Here is a 15,208-nt window from a genome sequence, read left to right on the forward strand (position 1 = left end):
CTACATTTATTTTATCAGAGATTGGCTTTTATTCAAAATCTTATTGACATTCTATAGTAAGACAGACTTGCTGTCTTGGGACTTCCTTTGAGAAATGTGAATCTATGTTTATTAGTGAAGGATGGATTTCTGATGAGTACCAAAGGAAATTCAATTTTCATGTGTTGTAGTCCCTCAACTTCAAGGCTATATCTGGAAGGATTACTTACTTGGTTTGTCTGGGAAAATTAAATAAGTCGAACTCTAGGTTCTTAGCTGGAACTCAGGAGAGAGGTTTGGGCATCTTTGTAAAACTATCCTGTAAGATTGGATAGACCAGAGTCTGACTTTAGGAGGGAGAAGAATCATTCTTTTGTGAGTATAGCAGTTGTTGAATACTTACTGTGCTCTAGATACTGTTCTAAGGCTTTTACATATATTATTTGATTTAATGCTCACAACAAAAACCAAGAAAGAGAATACTATATAATAGCTATTTTGCAAATGAGGAAATTGAAGCAGAGAGGTTGAGTAACCTGTCCATGGTGAGTGTCAGAATTGGGACTTGAATCCACGCTTTCTTACTCTAGTCTTCTTTTTTAGAATTTCAACTTTTATTTTAGGTTCAGGGGTACCTGTGCAAGTTTGCTACATGGGAAATTGTGTGACACTGAGATTTGAGATGTGGATGATCCCAAATTGTCTATGATTATCCTGGTCACTCAGGTAGTGAGCACAGTATGCAGTAGGTAGTTTTTTAACTCTTGCCTCTCCCCCTACTTCCCCCATCTAGCAGTCCCAGTATTTAATCTTCCTTTCTTTACATCCATACGTACTCAGTATTTAGCTCCCACTGACAAGTGAGAACCTGTAGTATTTGATTTTCTGCTCCAGCATTAATCTGCTTTGGATAATTGCCTCCAGCTACACCCATATTGCTGCAAAGGACATGATTTCATTCTTTTTCTTTATGGCTGTTTAGTATTCCATGGTATATGTGTACCACATTTTCTTTATCTAATCCACCATTGATGGGCATTTAGGTTGATTCCATGTTTTTGCTATTGTGAATAGTGCTGCAGTGACTGTACGAGTGCATGTGTCATTTTGGTAGAATGATTTATATTTCTTTGGGTGTGTATCCAGTAATGGGATTGGTGAGTTTAGTAGTTCTGTTTTCTTTGAGAAATCTCCAAACTACTTTCCACAGTAGCTGAATTAGTTTACATTCGAACAAGGTAGAAGTATTCTCTTTTCTCTGCAACATCACCAAAATCTGTGATTTTTTTTTTTTTTAAAGAGGGTCTTGCTCTGTCACTCAGGCTGGAGTGCTGTGATATTATCATAGCTCACTGCAACCTCAAGCTCGAGGGCTCAAAGGATCCTCTTGTCTCAGCCTCTTGAATAGCTAAAACTGCAGGTGTGCACCACCACATGTGGATAATTTTTCAAATTTTTTGTAGAGATGCGGTCTCACTTTGTTGCCTAGGCTGGCCTTGAATTCCTGGGCTCAAGTGATCCTCCCACTTTGGCCCCTCAAAGTGCAGGGATTACAGGTATGAACCACCACGCCTGGCCTTTGACTTTGCAATAATAGTCAATCTGACTGATCTCACTTTAGTCTTGGGACTCACAATCATCATATTACCTTGCTAGCTTCCTCTAAGTAGAATAGCAGCAGCTGGGGAGAAACCCAAACGGTGAGTGACCATTACCATAGGTAACAGGGGTTATGGAGTGTGGTAATTCACTTAGTATCTCTATAAAAACCAGGAGGAGAAGATGAGACATACATCTGCTAAGAAACAGTCAAACGACAAACCTTTTTTTTTTTTTTTTTTTTTAACCATGGCATGAAGGCTTTTAAACCTAAGACAGGGAGAGACTGTGTAAAGCCTGGCTGCATGGAGTAACAGGAACAATTTCTGGTGGCTTTAGGCATCATTTGTTTTGAGCGTTGTTTCACTATCTCCAAAGTTATGACTATGGTACACGCCCCATCACATCTCCCTGGGAATCCTACACAGCCAGACTTCCTGGTCTCTCTCTTCTATTCTTGCCTCTCCCTGTGCCTGCAGAGCAGTCAGAGTGAAACTTCACCTCCCAGATAAGATTGTAGAATTTCCCCATTCAAGGTTCTTCAGTGGCCACCATCTCCAGAAGATCCTATAGGCTATACCTCTTTTTCCTCTATGTTCTCACATCCTACCATTTTCTTTGATCATTGTGCTCCAACCACACTGAATCCTTTGTTACATTTTGTATGTCTAATAGTTCCCTCAGCTCGAGCACCCTAGCTTTATATATCCATATGACTTCTGCCCTCTTTTAATAGGACCTCTGCTCAAATGCTACCTCTGAAAAAAGTCCCTCATAGAGAGCTCTGTATTATACAGTAACCCTAACCTCATTCTCCCCCCAGCCTCCTTTATTTTATTCATAGTACTAATTATGACATCATGATTATTGACATTATGTTATTTATTGTCTGCCTATTATGAGATGATAAGCTCCATGTGGAGTAGGGACTTTGTTTCATTTAAAGTTACAGTCCAAGAATTGAGATCAGTCTCCAGCGCCTCATGGATTTGGCAATAAACATTTGTGGCATGTCAACTAAGAAGTTCCTCATCAGGAGAACAGAATCCTACAGAACTGGAGGTCTAGAAGTGAATGAGATTCCGAGCTCCATGATTTTGGGGCTTGCCCAGGTGGCACAGGGCTGGTGAGGGGTTGAACAAGGGCTCTGACATCCCGTCCAGGCTCCTCTTGTTCCCTCACATTGCCTTCCTATTACCATGGCTGCTTCATAGACTTTTGTCAGGAAAGCAGCTATTTTTGGGGGAAATGCCTTTTTTTTTTTTTTAACCAGGAGATGATCTAGGGTCCCAAGTGATGCCAGTCTCATATACTGCATTACCAGGACTCCTACTCTGCCAACCTCCAACCAGGCCTTCTGAAATATGGTCATAAAATAATGGATCTGTAAACTGTTTTGAGCAATTATGGTGCTCCTGGAGTGAAAGTGGGTGTCATTAGCCATGCTTATGGACACCAGCTTGCTGCAGTTGGCTCTCAGCCAGGCTGGGAAACAGCCTTGGATTGGGAGGACACAGGTTCAATGGGATAATTAGGAAGGGTTTTGTACAAGTTTGTTGGTAAAAAATGTGCTACAGATTAGCCTTTTCCCCTCTCTGTGCTGAGTAACGATCAGACAGAACAGGTGGTAAGCTAATGGGGGAATACGAAATTAATGCTTTGTTTCCTGGTCCCGCCTTTGTTGCTTTTGTGTAGAGGATTTCTTCAGAATCTTCAAACACATTGCAAGCACCTTTTCCTTCCCAGTTTTATTTAGTTTAGTCTAAATTATCTGACCCAAAGGGGTCTGAGCCATCCAGTTTTGCAAAAGGAGTTCCCCTACTTTTGTGGGAAATGCTCTAAGAATAAACATCTGGAATATAGAACAATTAAAAACAGTATGAGGTTAAAAAAAAGAAAACAAAAAAAAAAAACGAGCCTTTCAAACTAGCTGTTAAACCTCAATCACAGCAGCATCTCGGATTCCAAATGTCAACTTGACCTTCATCTAAAAAACATGATCCTTCTTGAGAAATAGTTCAGCCATTCATACCTCTCTAATCATAGAGCTTCTTGTTTGACGAGTGATGGGTTTTCAAAATGTGTATGTCTCCTACAGGCACAAAAGATCCTAAAGACCCTAGAGCTTACTTCTAGATGTCAACTGTCAAGTCTAAAAAATCCTAATAATAAACAAATTATTCCCACTCTTTATTATGATGAGACCAATTTCCTTTTCCTCATTTTTGAATTTGATGAAAATGTTTTATAAGGATTTTAGAAGGATCTGGAGATTCAGATTTCTTCTTTTATGGAAGAGTCTCAACAATGAAAATTTTTCCTGTTCTCTCTCTCTCTCTCTCTGTACATGTGTAAAACCCAGTCCATTTTCTCCCTTCTTCCTTGAAGTTTACTTTTGTTATTCTAGATTTAATCATTTCCCTCTATCTTCAATCTTTGCTTATGATTTTTTACTTTAATTGTACACTTGCTTAAATGGTTCTGTTTTGTGTGTGTGTGTGTCTCATCTTCAGATGGGAAGTACATGGTATAGTTAAGAAATATGGGCTTTAAGAGTGATAGCAGCAAGGCTATGGACAAGTAAGGGAGCCTTAATCCCTCATGGAAACCCCAAGTAAAGAGCAACATACGGACCAACACAGCTTTATGAGAATGCTAGAAACCAGTTAAGAATCTGCAGCAAGTCAGCAAATGCCTTATCTAGAAAAAGCCACATTCAAACTGGTAGAGAATTTCATGGCATTGTTGCTCATCTTGGCTCTATCTACTGTTGGGTGCAGATCAGTGTCGTTGGGAACAAGTTGCCCAATTCCTGGTTCCTCCCTCAGAATGGAAGAAAAAGAGTGGAACTTGTTTACAATGTTCTGATGTTTCTGAAAGCTGCTCAAGGGACTGGGTTCAGTTTCATTTAACTTGGAGTGCTGATGAGAATAATGGCATAGTTTGTATATTAGTTAGAGGCTGCTGAAAGCAGTAGTGGGAGCTGCAGATATGTGAGCACCTGGGGCAAGAGATTATGAACAGAGGAATATAATACAGGACATCTAAGGCTCTGAGAAGAAGCGAATGTGAGACTTACTGAGAAATTAAGAAATGTTAAGGTATATAGGAAAAAAAAGGGCATGGGGAGGGAGGGAAGCACACACATAGGTCCAGAAGAGACATTCCCAGAAAAGACCTGGGCCTTTGTGCCAGATCAAATAGCAAAAGTCTTCTTTTACATGGAGCAAGTCCACAAAGACTGGGAGAGATGACTGACTCTGTGTGTGTGTGTGTGTGTGTGTGTGTGTGTGTGTGTGTGTGTGTGTGTGTGTGTGTGTTACTTGCCGAAGTTTCGGGGGGAAAAAAAAAGACCAGAAAGCATATAAAGAAATAGGGAAGCATGGCCCATTCTAAAGAGCAAAACAAATCTCCAGAAACTAACCCTAAAGAAACACAGGCTTCAGACTTCCTTGGCAAAGACTTTAAAACAGCTGTCTTACATATGCTCAATATTCTTAAATATGAGCCAAAGAAGAACACAGGCAGACAAGTAAAGAAAATCATAAAAAAGACACATGAACAAAATGCAAATATTAATAAAGAAATGAAAATTAATCAGACATGGTGGCTCATGCCTATAAACCCAACACTTTGGGAAGTTGAGGTAGCAGGATTGTTTGAGCTCATGACTTAAAGACCAGCCTGGGTAATATGGCGAAACCCTGTCTCTATTAAAAATACAGTTGGGCATGATGGTGTGATCCTCTAGTCCTAGCTACTAGCAGGGCTGAAACAGAAAGATTACCTGACCCCAGGGAAGTTGAGGCTGCAGTAAGCTGAGATTATGCCACTGTACTCCAGCCTGGGTTATAGAGTGAGACCTTGTCTCAAAACAAAACAAAATAAAAACAGAGATAAAAGTTATAAAAAAGAACCCAACAGATATTAATTCCAGAGTTGAAAAATACAATAACTGAATTGAGACATTTACTACAGTGTTTTTTGAGACAGAGTCTCCCTTGGTCACCCAGGCTGGAGTGCAGTGGTCCAATCTTAGCTCATTACCACCTCCACCTTCTGGGTTCAAGCAATTTTCCTGCCTCAGCCTCCCGAGTAGCTGGGACTACAAGTGCATGCCACAATACCCGGCTAATTTTTGTATTTTAGTAGAGATGGGGTTTCACCATGTTGGTCAGGCTGGTCTTGAACTTCTGACCTCAAGTGATTCACCTGCCTCAGCCTCACAAACAGTTGGGATTACAGGCATAAGCCATTGCACCCAGCCTGGTGTTTTAACAGCAGACTTGAATAGAAAGAAATAGACAGAAAAAAAAATCCTTGAACTTAAAGAGAGGTCATTTAAAATTATTGAGGTTAAGGTGCCAATAGAACAATGAATGAAGAAAAGTAAATAGAGACTAAAAGACTATGGGATACTACCAAGTGAACCAATATACACATTACAAAGTTTTAGAAGAAGAGAGAAATAAAGAACAGAGAACTTACAATAGTCCTCCTTTATCAATTGGGTATGTGCCAACATCCCAAATATAGTATCAAACCCTATGTATACTACTTACAAATTTCTTTCTCTTTCATCACAATTTCATGGATAGATTTACTCTTACAGTAGATCTTAGCAACCTCGGCATATATTTTTTCTTTCCTTTTGTTAAGAATTTTTACCTTTTTACTTAACAGAAGTACTTCATGAAAAATATTTTTGGCATACCCAAATTGCCAGCATTACCTCTGTTGCACTTTAGGGACATTATTAAGTAAACTAAGGGTTAATTGAACACAAGCACTGTGATACCATGACAGTCAATCTGATAACTGAGATGGCTACTACATGACTAACAGGCAGATAGTGTATACATTTACATTTCAGGCAGGACAGCACAAGTTTTCATCATACTACTCAGAATGGCATGTGATTTAAACTTATAAATTGCTTATTTCTGGATTTTTCATTTAATATTTTCAAACTGCTGTTGACCAATAGCAATGAAAACTGTGGAAAGTGAAACTGTGGGTGAAAGTAAACTACTGTATTTGAAGAAATAATAACCCCGAACTGCCCAAATTTGAGAAAAGACATGAATCTACAAATACAAGAAGCTCAACAAACTCCAAGTAGGATAATTCAAAGAGATCCATGCTAAAATATAGTCAACTATGAAAAGCCAAAGACAAAGGAAACCTTGAAAGCAGAAAGAGAAAAATGACTAGTCAAATACAATTTATCCTTAGTAACACTATCAGCAGATTTCTCAGCAAAAACCTTGCAAATAAAAAAGCAGTGAGATGATATATTTAAAAAGCTGAAAAAAAAAGTTGTGACTGAGAATTTTATATCTAGTAAGACTGTCCTTTAAAAGCAAATAAAGAATTAAAACTTCCCATATTTAAAAGAAAATACTGAGGAAATTCATTACCACTGGAGCCGTTTTGCAAGGAATGTTAAAGAGAGTCCTTTAAGTTAAAATGAATGGATGCTAGGCCATACAAAAATATAAAATTTTCTAGCAAAGGTAAAAATATGGACAAATGTAAAAACTTTTATTATTGCAATTTTCTTTTGTAACTCAACTTTTTATTCTTTTATAGAATTTGGAAGGCAAATCATAAAAATAATTATAAATCTATGCCAATCAGTACACAATATATCAAGGTGTAGTTTGTGACATCACAAATGAAATTATGACACATATAACAATATGATTGAATCTTGAGGATATTATGCTAAGTGAAATGAGCCAGTTATGAATATCATTTGATTTCATTTATATGAGTACCTAAAATTATTAAATCCATAAAGACAGAAAGTAGAATAATAGTTGCCAACGGCTGGGGATTGGAAGAAGTTTTTTTTAATAGATGCCGAGTTTCAGTTTGGGAAACTGAAAAAGTTCTGAAGAATGGTTGTCCAACAATGTAAATGTACTTAGCACTACTGAACTGTATATTTAAAAATAGTGAACGTGGTCAATTTTATGTTACATGTATTTTATCATAATTTAAAAAAAAAATTTAGTATGGGCTTTGGAACCAGACAACCATGAATTTACATTTCAACTTCTTTTAACTTCTAGTGAAGTTAAACACCCGAAGTCATCTGGGGTAAATAACCAGGGTTCGTTGTCTTGCACCAAGAGGATTAAGGACACAGATATACATGAGAAGTGACTTTAGGAACAGAGGTTTAATAGGCAAAAGAAAGAGAAAGGAGAACAGCTCTCTCTCTTACAAGAGAGAGGGGTGCCCAAATGGGACTTCTGGCTCATGCAGAGTGCACCTGATTTTAGGCTGGGAGAATGTTGTCTGATTTATGTGCAGCCCACAGATTGTTCGGTTGGATCAATCACACCTTGGTTGGACCAGGTGTGACATTTACATAGTATATACGGAAGGTTGGCCACCCCACCCTAATCTTACTATGCAAATGACTTTCCACTTGGCCAGCGCCATGTTGTCTGCTCCTTACTGTACACCTGGGTGGCAAAGAGAAGGGAAGACAGAACTGTCATGTTGAACATACCTAGTTCCAGGTAGCCTTTTCCTACTGGCACAACTGTCGGCATTCGCCGGTGCAAGCTTTTAGCTTGCTTGTCTATGTCTGCAGCTCAATTTTATAGGCTGCTCTTTGTTAGAAAAGAAAATGATATGGGGGCTGCTTTTCATTAAAAGGAAAACCTTATCGAGGACTCCTGTACCCTCGCCATCTGCCTAAATAATTTCTTCTAACTCCTGTATCACTAGCTGAGTAACCTTAGGCAAATAATCATTCACTATGACCCTTTTTTTCCTGTAAGATAAAATAAAAATAAAGTTGCAGGTTGCAGTGAATGGATAAAATGGGTAAATGCATGTAAAGCCCCTCGGACATAGTAAAACTTTCTAGATGGCAACCTCTTTGAGGGCAAGTCTTAATTCTAATACTATTCCAAAATGTACACCTAACTGTGATTTCATTTCAGGAGTTTATGTTTGCAAATGATCCTGTAATCAATGATTGAGAAACCAAAAGAAGCTTCACAAAAGTCGTAACTCAGGTGACTGGATGAAGATTGGAATGACTTTCTCACTTCTGTTACTGGGCACACATTTTAGAATAAGACAAAGTCAGTCTTCTAGAACTAACTTTTAAAAATGTTCTTGGGATGGTGTGGAAAAGGGAAGGCAGAACTAAAAGGGATATACGAACACTGATATTTTCCCTCCCTATTTTATATTATATTTGTATAAGCTGCCCCATGCATGGCTTTGTGATACATCACAGTTTCCATTCTTATCAGCCCTTTGCTTGTCCTAAGGGACCGTACCCCACAAAAACACCCCATTTCATGTAGACCTGAAGTATCCACAAAGAAAAGATGATCTGGAACATCCTCTGATTTTGCTTGTGCAGGCTCCTCTGCCAGCTTCAGGGGAAGGTCAGACATAGGGAGAAAAGGTTTTTGTTGTGGTTTGGTGTTTTTACTGCAACCTGAAATCTGCCTTACCAAATTCCATTCCAGAGAACATTAGCCTTGGCTTCAGCCAAACAGGCAATGAAGTGTAACTTTTCAGTGACCATTTTGGTTCCAAAACCCTTGTATGTATGGCTTTATTTGGAAAAATAAAGCCTTAAAATAGAAGTCCAAGCTTATCATGTCCAGGCCTTTTCCTGCCAACTTATAAGCAACAAACCGTTTGGTGTATTTTTTCTTCCTCTTTGAGATGGAGTACATTCCAAGAGGAAGTTGATGTCAAGTATTTGGATAAACAGCTAAGATTTGAGAACCGGCTCTCCTGCACAGGGGGAGGTTTTCGCTAATACTTCCCAAGGCTGGTGTGCTATAGGTTTGGAGCAACTATTTCTGTTTTAAAAAAGCATTTTCTTCTCATTACGGAAAAGGCCTCTTGAATGTACTAAAGGGGACAGATGGAGACTTGGAACGTTCTGTCATCACCCCTGGGCCTTGGTAACTATGATTTCGAGGGCACTTGGGTAGCTCGTTGGGCAGTCACCCCACGGGAAACCAAACACATGCTCAGACTGGCAGTCCCTAGTCTAAAATCTTTCAGCCAGTGGTCCCCAATCTTTTTGGCACCAGGGATTGATTTTATTGAAGACAATTTTTTTCCATGGACGAGGTTAGGTGGGGGATGAAACTGCTCCACCTCATGTCATCAGGCATTAGAGTCTCATAAGAAGCACACGACCTAGACCCCTGACATGCGCGGTTCACAATAGGGTTTGCATTCCTGTGAGAATCTAATGCCACAGCAGATCTGATAGGAGGCGAAGCTCAGGCAGTAATGATTCCTCGTTTTTCACTCACCTCCTGCTATGGGGACCAGTTCCTAATAGGCCACAGACTGATACAGATCTATGTCTGCAGTTCGGATTTTACAGGCTGCTCTTTGTTATCCCTGGCGGTATGGGGACTCCTGCTTTAAGCCATAGGCTAGCAATGCTTCATTCCCATTCAGAAAATAGGAGAAAGAGCAAGGGACAACTGCTGCAAAATCATGTGTCCCATCAAGGGAGTCTCTTGGAGAGAGTGGAGTCATGTCACCAGCACTGTGACAGCAGGTATCAAGCCAGCTCCTGAACCCCAGTGGGAAAGCAAGTGACTGAATGGCAAAAACTGCCAGATACGAACAATTGTTTGAATTTAGTGATGCAGAAACTGTCTCAATGATGAGTCACTGTTCTGTACAACAAAGAGATTTTTGGTGGTCAAAACCTGGTATGTGTGTGTGTGTGTGTGTGTGTGTGTGAGAGAGAGAGAGAGAGAGAGACAGAGAGACAGAGAGACAGAGAGACAGAGAGAGCGAGCGAGAGCGAGAGAGCACGCGCACTTAGGGAGGGCTCTGCAGATTACTGCTCAAATTGCCATTGCCTAATCATCCAGTAGTGATTGAATGGAGAAAGCCTTTGAACCAGATCTCAGATTCAGGGTGCTTGCATGGAGCAGAGAGAAAAGACTGAAAAATTCACTATAGTGAGGATTGAGGTTGTACTGCAGCTCAGTCTGGAGAACTGAAGGCTCCTTCCTAAAAGGGTATGGGGACATAGAGAAAGATGGTATCAGTGGATCAAAGCTACCATATTTTTGTGGTTAGATGGAGATCACAGTAGGGAGTGACAGAGATAAAATGTTAAAAACCTCCAACATTCCAATTTAGACACAGCCCCTCCCCTTTCTGGCCATGGTGACTGTTCTCTGGCAAGCACTGCCCAGGGAAGATAAATCAGTTAGCCAGTGGCCTAAGGGTTAGGACTTTAAAAAACAACAATTAAAAAAACCCAACAAGTTATAAACCATGAGTCTACAAGTGGCCCCAGGAGACTTACTTTCTGCATTCTCTCTGTCTACAGAGGACTGCGAGGGATCTGTGGGAAGCCACCTGCTCTCACGGGCAGGCACAGGGAACAGCTCCACTTGTTGGCAAAATCCAATTTGGTTGTTTGGAACAGGGTAGACAGAGAAACAAACAATTGTTTGTTCATAGGCTGAGACCTAGGGGATGTATAAGGAATAATGTTCCTGTCACCCAAGGAGGATGAATTCTGGGTCATTTTATGAACTGTCTTCCTTAGCAAAAGCTCCAAAGCAACTGGCAGATGAAAATTGGAAACTGTTTTGGGCTGGGACCAGGGAGTCCAAGGAGCTCAGACCAGGTTACTGCCACTCACTAATTACGCACGTGGACAAATTGCTGCCTTTTCTTGGCCTCTTTTCCTCCTCACAAATAGATGAATCCAAAGCTTTTCTAAACCCCAAACTCACCAGTTATTTTTCTTCTTGTTTGCTGATCTTGTTTTTTGTTTTGTTTTGTTTTTCTATGACACTATGTTTTTCCCCGCTCATCTCAGGATCCAAGTGAAAGTGAAAACCTGGCTCCTGACATGGTCAATGCTGGAGAGTTGGGGACCATGTCAGAATGACAGGCCACCCTTGGCCAGCCCCTTCAATGTCACTGCCCCTGGGGGCTGTTCAACATATAAACTGAATTCAAAAGTTATTTCATGTTCTACAAAAATAATATGTTTATTTATTTTTTTAATTCGTGTATTTTTGAGAGAGTCTCACTCTGTCATCCAGGCTGGAGTAAAATGGTGCAATCTCGGCTCACTGCAACCTCCGCCTCCCGGGTTCAAGCAATTCTCCTGCCTCAGCCCCCTAAGTAGCTGGGACTACAGGCACATGCCACCACACCTGGCTACTTTTTGTATTTTTTATAAAGATGGAGTTTCACTATGTTGGCCAGGCTGGTCTCGAACTCCTAACCTCGTGATCTGCCCGGTTGGCCTACCAAAGTGTTGAGATTACAGGAGTGAGCTACCATGCTCAGCGAATATGTTTAAAATAATTTACCATCATTGTCAAAAAAAAATCAAGATTCTCTCTCCAAGATGTCCCAGGCTCTATGTGTCATGCAGTAGCCATTTCCAGAAACATCTCCTGTCACCAAGAGTTTCGGGGACAGTTTTTGTAGAGTTTCAGGCTTCAGTTTCTTTCTCTGTTTCAGGGAAATAATCAGACATACCTGCCATCAACTGCTCTGAGGTTTTTTTGTGAGCTTTTCAGCTGACAGTTTTAAAAGGTAAAAACTATCCTTGTTATTTGTGATTATGTACCTTCTCAAATAGAACTCTCTTACATCTGCAGAGACTGTTTAGTCTCTTAGACTTTTCTAGGATTCTGGGTTACATTTGAAACAAGCACTAGGTTTTATATTAATACCAAAGCTTTGAAACCACAGTGGTTAATGACTCCACCAGCTGCTTTTCGTCATCTTTAATAGTGACCTCTTTTTAGGAATAACTGCCACCTAATACCTTCCCCTCAAAGACTAGGTCAACAGAGAGTCATTTGGCTGATTTTTCCATCAACAAGCTAGGGGGCTGGGGGTTGGCACAGCCTGGTTGTAACCATTTTATTCTTCAGCCTCTGTCTGTGCCCATGCCTCAGTATTTCTCCAGTGAATGCTAGTAGCTGCAGAATGCAGTACAATGATGATACTCTCCGAATACTGTCCTGCGAAGAAAAGGCACTGTTTTCCTGCCTGCCTTCCCTTAAAACATAAACACGCAAAACGTATGCTGATAGCATCTTTGTTAGAAATACAAGCTTGAGATATTTAAATATTTGTCTTTAGTTTCCATCTTCATCCATCACTCTTTTGCCTTTGCACAATTATGAAATGCAGATATTTTCATTCAATATCAAAGCATCCATCCAGGCTCTTAGGAGAAATGCTGGCTTATTTAGTGAAGTAAAAACTTTTATGCCTTGAGTACCAAGCTTGCCGGGGTCAATACATGGGAGCAGATTGTTGCAGGTCTGGCATCTGGAACAAGCATCATCTGAGTGTGATCCCGTCATGAGTACTTAGTGGAAGTAACTCCAGTAACTCCAAGACTTGAGAAGTCCCACCAGAAGAAAAGGCTAACTCAAAATAACGTGCATGTTTCCAAACTGTTGCTGCCTTTTGCTCCTCTGGCTAGTGTCCTTCCCAAGGTTTTACACTCAGACACTGAAGTGAAATTCCTTCCTGTGCAGCTCACAGCTGGCTGCCATCATGGACTCATGGAACAAAATGGATCGTGGGGCCCTTGACACAACTGCAACTCTGTCCTCCTCTCACTTCTATTTTTTGACTGTTGTTTATATGTTATATACAATTGACTGTAAGTCATTATTGAACACATTTATTGGTGGAATTATTAGAACATAGGCTTTGAAGTTCAAAATTTGTGCATTAACTTTTATCTCTTGCTATTTGCTAGAGACTCGTGGCCACAGGAAAGTCTCTTAACGGAGCCTAATTTTTTTTCATCTGTAAGATGCTGCTAATTGTATCTACTTTACTGAGTTAGTGTGAAGATTCCAAGATATAATGTACATAAAAATGAAAGCATATTTGGAAAGTTTTAAGCATTCAAAATAATGTTTCTTATTGTTAATAGTGATATTTTACAGTTACATAAAAGTATTAAATTTAGAAGGCATTCCAGCCCATAAGATAATGTATTTTGTTTTTTATTTTTGTCTGAGGCCAAGAACTCAAGATAGATAATCATAACAATAACCAAATTCAGAGGTTTTTTTTGGTCTTAATTTCACTGACATAAACATGTTTCCACCCAGGTCATCAGAATTCTCCTCAACAAAGTTATTTTCTGACAACTGTTGGTCAGGGGCCTGATAACATGGAAACCATTTGATCTTTTGCATAGGGATAGTCTTATTGTCAAACATCAAATTGAGCCCTCTTTCTTACTGTGGGAGAAGTATATGCTTTCAGATTTCAAGAAAATATTGTCAATCACTAAGAATAATTTTCTGGTGGAGAAAATCTAGAGAAAACACTAGTAAAAGTCTAAACTGAAATAATGGACAGTATTTAAGCATCAAGTTTTAGTGTATTTGGTATGTAACCATTATCAAAATGAGATATCTCATTTTGTGTTTAGAGTTTTGTCTTCCTATAACACTGCTTGGAAATTTTAAACCAAGTAGGGAATAGGAAAAAAAAAAATATTGCTTTGATACATTCTTTCTGAAAAGAGAGGTCAAAGATGTAAATTAATTCATTCTTTTTTTACTTTATTGAATGTTTTATGTTTTGAAGCATGAGGAAAGCAAAAGAGTTTGTGTGTTATAAGGTGTGCGTATGTGTTTGTGTGCATGTATGTGTGTGTTTCTGTGCACGCATTTATGTACACATTCCTAATGGGGAAATAATCCATCTTGATGACTTGGGGGTGCTCGCAAAGCACATTTACAACTGACACCCCCCCCCCCACCTTTTGCCATGCTCACTTTCCAGAACCCATATGTTGTAACTGATATGAGGCTCCAACTGCTTTGCTGCACATGTGAATTTAATAGTGGCAAATTTAGATGAAATGGTTCAAAACTGCCCATGTATTATTTTCATCAGCAGCAAGATCATCACGTTAATTCATTCTCCAAGTTAGTGGTGAATCTAGGCCTCTTGAAATTGATGAATGATATGGCTGGCTTCAGCCAGGCATGACGAGCACAGGTGCTCGTTTGGAAGCCGGCGCCTCTGAACCCAACCCATGCCACTTTATCTCTGCACTGCATGTGTCTTCCTAATATTTAGTACTCACTCTTCCTTAACCACTCAGCTTTTGGCATCTCAGTGTTAGTGTGTCTATACTGTGTATATAAATGATCTCTGTTTCTAGCCCTAGAAACAGGTGGGGGGTGACACTGGTCTGTAGTTGTGCTCTAATCGCAGTTTGTAACTCTGCTCTTTCCTTTGGAGGTTAATCTAAAAGTTTTGCTTAGTTTTTCTAATAATATCTTCTCCCAGTTTGCTCCACAGAAATCATGTTTCAATGTAAGTGTAATTCTTCTGCCCAGCTTGTCCATTTTAATCTCACTTTAATTCACCAAATAACAACTGAAGGGCATTCTACTATCAAGACCAACTCTCTCTTACCAAGAACAAACTTGCAGATTTTTTTTTTAATAAGCTTCATTTTGAGCTGGTCAGAGTACCAAATAGCAATGGATACTGCTTATAAAGCATATTCATACATCTTTCTCTTTTGTGCCTTAGAGATGTCCTTGGGGCCTAATATTACATAATTACTATTTTACACGCAAGAACCCTGTAG

General features: G+C 39.7%; 1 long non-coding RNA gene across 8 annotated transcripts in view; it reads right to left on the reverse strand.

Annotated features, from left to right (window-relative positions):
* Positions 1-15,208, reverse strand: part of LOC120361575 (uncharacterized) — a 220,257-nt gene that overhangs the window by 158,017 nt on the left and 47,032 nt on the right. The window lies entirely within an intron of this gene.

Source organism: Saimiri boliviensis, chromosome 14 (assembly GCF_048565385.1).
Source record: "Saimiri boliviensis isolate mSaiBol1 chromosome 14, mSaiBol1.pri, whole genome shotgun sequence".
Taxonomy (NCBI): Eukaryota; Metazoa; Chordata; class Mammalia; order Primates; family Cebidae; genus Saimiri; species Saimiri boliviensis.